Genomic DNA, 4,109 nt, shown 5'->3' on the forward strand with positions numbered 1-4,109 from the left:
TGAGGTGTATGTTCTCGTGACCGTATTGATCCCAGGAAGGGCAGGTCCCACGCCTGCAGATGTAGGCTGCGTTTGCCAAGGCAATGAAGAGTTCATGAGGGTGACTGCTGGGTGTTCTCTGTTGTGAAAACAGGAGGGGAGGATTCTTGGCAAGCTTCTCTAAATATTGGACACTACTGTACCACCATACCTTAATAGTGGGCAAATGATACAGCTACACAACCAAATGTTACCAGTATTATGAGAATCCCCATAATATATTGCATAATTGGATATTAGGAAAAACTTCTTCACCGAGAGAGTGGTCAAGCATTGGAACAGGCTGCCCAGGGAGATGGTGGAGTCACCATCTCTGGAAGTATTCAAAAAACGTGTGGATGTGGCGCTTCGGGACATGATTTAGGGGGCATGATGGTGTTGGGTTGATGGTTGGACTTGGTGGTCTTGAAGGTCCTTTCCAACCTTAGTGATTCTGTGAGTCTGTGAATACTTGCTTACTGGGAGTAGGGAGAAGTGAGGGCCCCTTGTGGAGATCCAATCTCTTAAATGTCAGCCTTTGAACCACGATTAGTCTTTGTATGTGTACCTGTGATAAGCTGTACCCTTGTGTTCAGTTTGTACCTGGTCTTTTCACGCTGTGAATCATACAAAGTAGATGGTGGTTTCTGAAAACATTTAAATTTTTAATAGAGATCTGTACCAGGAGAGAGCAACCTCAGTCTGGGAATGTGCCAATTACAGTATGCCGTGCTCAGCAAGGGACCTCAACAGAGAGAGAAGAAAATGATCTAATCTGCTACTGCCTGTCAACCCAGTGCCCGATAACAAGAAGATGTTGCACCCAGTCACACTGGCAGGGTTGGAGGGAAGGAGGAGGGAGTTTGCTTTTTCCGGAACGATTACGCTAGTTGGCTCCAGGATCTGTCCCCAGCAAGAAGAGCAGGGAAGAACTGAACTCTCTTTGCAAGCCCCGGACCCACAACCTCGCAGGCATGTTGAAGCAGTTCTGCTGGACAGTAAGGATCCGCCATTACCTTAATAATGGATCCTGTTTTACCTTTTTTGAAACGTGTATCCAATATTGCAAATATGTTTTAAAGTTAAGCATAAGCAAATGCAACATTTTAAGTAAATGGGTCTTTTTCGTACTCAAATGTTTTTGGCATTAAAACTGACTGTGTGTGAACTAACAAGCAAGAAAGCATTAATCCCAGTGGATGTAGTAATATCTAAAATTGTGGCACCGGACTGTCTTGCATTATCACAGATATCCAAAAATATACCCAGTATTGGATCTCTAAGATACCCAATATTTAACTTCTCTGAACCATATGAATTGGCTTGGGCTTTAGCAATGCATGGCCATGGAAAAGAGGACATTGACTCCTGGGTATATAATAGGATGGTGGGAAAAGTGCCTGATCCTGAGGGAATGCGAAGCAGATGTTCCCAGAACTAAACCCAAGGTACATACCAGTAAATGCTCTGATTGCCTCATGCTAACTTCCGCCTGTTTGGTTTGGTCTTTTATTTCCTGCTTGCATAGGGGGCTTTCTTTTTTTCCCATCCATCCCAATTTGCTATCTGTCTAGGGTACATTTTTTTTAGCAATGAGATTTATTAGTGCCTGTTCAGATCTCTTCTAAGTCTAATGTTAAGATGTGGGATGGGAGAATATTTTTTCCCCAGGTAGCACACATGCATCTGGAAGCAAGACAGGGATATGAGGTAGGGCTGTAGGTAACCTAAGAAATATGGTGAATAAAATAAAGGAAAACAAACAGGAAGAGGCAGCAGTTTTAATTGCATAGTTATGTATGCATGTTAGAATTAAAGTCCTCTTTTCAGATGACTTAGTAGTGCATATATGTGTTTCTATGTGTTATGGTATCTACTGCATAGAGCCTTACTTGCAAGGGAGTTTCTTTAGTTAATTCCAGAACTTTGGCTGCTCTGAAATACAACATTATGGGATTTGACATTTTAAAAACTGGTCTCGCAGTGTGGCTTATTCAAGTGGTGTCCTCTGTTTAAGTGTTGATTCTTTATTTCTTTGCTTAGGAACACGTATCCTGAGGATGTGACTTTCAAGGAGCAACGTTGCTTGTGGACAGACCTCAATACTTACCGTTTTACAATGCACAGAGTTTATCAGGCAGAAATGATACATGAAGAATCTTTAGATTAATGTTGATCAGACATTATTGTGTGGGTTTTACTGTAGAAAAAGGACATAAAGGTGGAGAATTTGTATGTTCTTTACAGTGCTATTGTATCTGCTTTTGGCAAGCATCCTTGTTTTCCTAAGGACAGATAATTAATCTTGTTGTTTGCTCCTTTGCTAGTTTTGAGTGTCTTTAATTAAGCTGGTGCCCATTGATGTCTTACCATGGTAATATGTGTTAGGTTATGAGGTAAAGGCTGTTCTGAAAAATATAGCTGTGTCAGTGTTCGGGCATATTCAAAATAAATCACTGTGCACAAGCCTTCTGACAGCTATCACATTGCTGCAGAGTCAGTAAAGTGAAGACAGTGAATCTGTAAATCACTGGTTACAGATAATAGAAAATGTAGACTTTAGGCACTTCAGGATGTGTGAGAGCTCTGCTGTAATTTTTTAAATGAGTCTTACTGAATTGCAGCTGTAGCTCCTCGTTACGGCTTGGGTAGAGCCAACAGTAGGAGGACTGGGTGCAGAGGCAGCTGTCTGCAGAGGGAAGATGGTAGGTTTCGAACAAGATCCATCTTTGGTGAATTGGGAATCCAGATGGGGAAGGTGAAAATGAAAGAGCCCCCAGAATCAACAACATGTGGTGATTGGTCTTCCGTTCTCCCTAGACTCAACCCTGTTGTTTTTCTTCACTAGAGATTTCATATCAATGCCTGATTCTGAATGCATTTCCTCCCGGAATCTTGTCTTCTAGCAAGCCTAGTAATTAAGATATCAAGCTGAATTGTGCAGGATGCTAAAAAACCCCAAGACGCAGTTCTACTATACCTTCTGTTTTTCTGTATGCATGTGTATACACATTCACGCTATACAAATGCTTTGTCAGTGAACAGCTTGCTTCTCAGCAATTCTAGTGTAAGTCCCCTGTCTCTTCGCAGTGCTTGTACTCCTGATTTTATATTTCGTATAACCAGATGCAGGTGATCCCTCTGGGACATTGGGACAGAGCCATGCTAGAATTTTGTGGAACTTTGAAGGATCCGGTGTGTAAAGCTATATAATAATTTATGAACAGAACATTATGTTGCATTGCCACACTAAGAGAGGTCAGCAGGATACTTCAGTCAGATACTTCTTTTTGTACTCTGTATTTGATTTGCAATACATGTCCCAAAAGAAGCACGTTGTTGGAGGTCCTGCTACCTCAGGATTTCTGCGTTGGAGACTTTCCTTCACAGCCTACTGCAGAAAGCTGTGGTCTTAAACCTCCTCATCCTGCCTGTGTGTAGGTGACAGCTAAATGGAGGTCTCTTGGTATATTCTTCATGTGTGTCTTTGGGTTGGGCTGCTGAATTAACAAAATAACCCATTTTCAGTGTGCACCAGATGCTTTTAACCCCCGTTGTGGGCAGCCTTGCCAATGCACGGCTTAGCAGTCCTAAATGGAGTTTGATGTTCTTTGGGGAGAATGGCTCTGCTGCGTGATGATGATAGCACACAACTAAATACTGCTTTATGTCGGTTTGGGTAGCTCCTGGAAACTCTGCTTCCCTTAATAATTTTTAATAGTCTCAGGGTTTGTTTTTCCTGTGTTTGTCTTCCCGTGATATTGGCAAAAAATAGGAAGAAAATGAGCTGGGATGTAGGAATCCCAGTAACAACTTCAGAGGGAGGGCGAGAGGTGACTCATTAGCGGGTCTTTCATCTGGGCTCATGCTGGGTGGTGGAGTCAGGGGTCAGGAAGCAAAGGGGCGTTCGTACGCAGCTGATGTCTTGTATAAGGTTTCAGAAGGGTGTCTTAATTGACGGCAGCTTAGCCTGGGAGTTTGGGCAGAGGCGGTCAGCCGGCAGGCTGAGGAGGAGTCGGAGAGAAGCGGCTTTTAGGTTTCCCCAGGGTAATGCAGGAGCTGGGGCTGCTGGGGATGGGGCATCGCCTGCA

Source organism: Phaethon lepturus, unplaced genomic scaffold (genome assembly GCF_000687285.1).
Source record: "Phaethon lepturus isolate BGI_N335 unplaced genomic scaffold, ASM68728v1 scaffold4173, whole genome shotgun sequence".
Lineage (NCBI taxonomy): Eukaryota > Metazoa > Chordata > Aves > Phaethontiformes > Phaethontidae > Phaethon > Phaethon lepturus.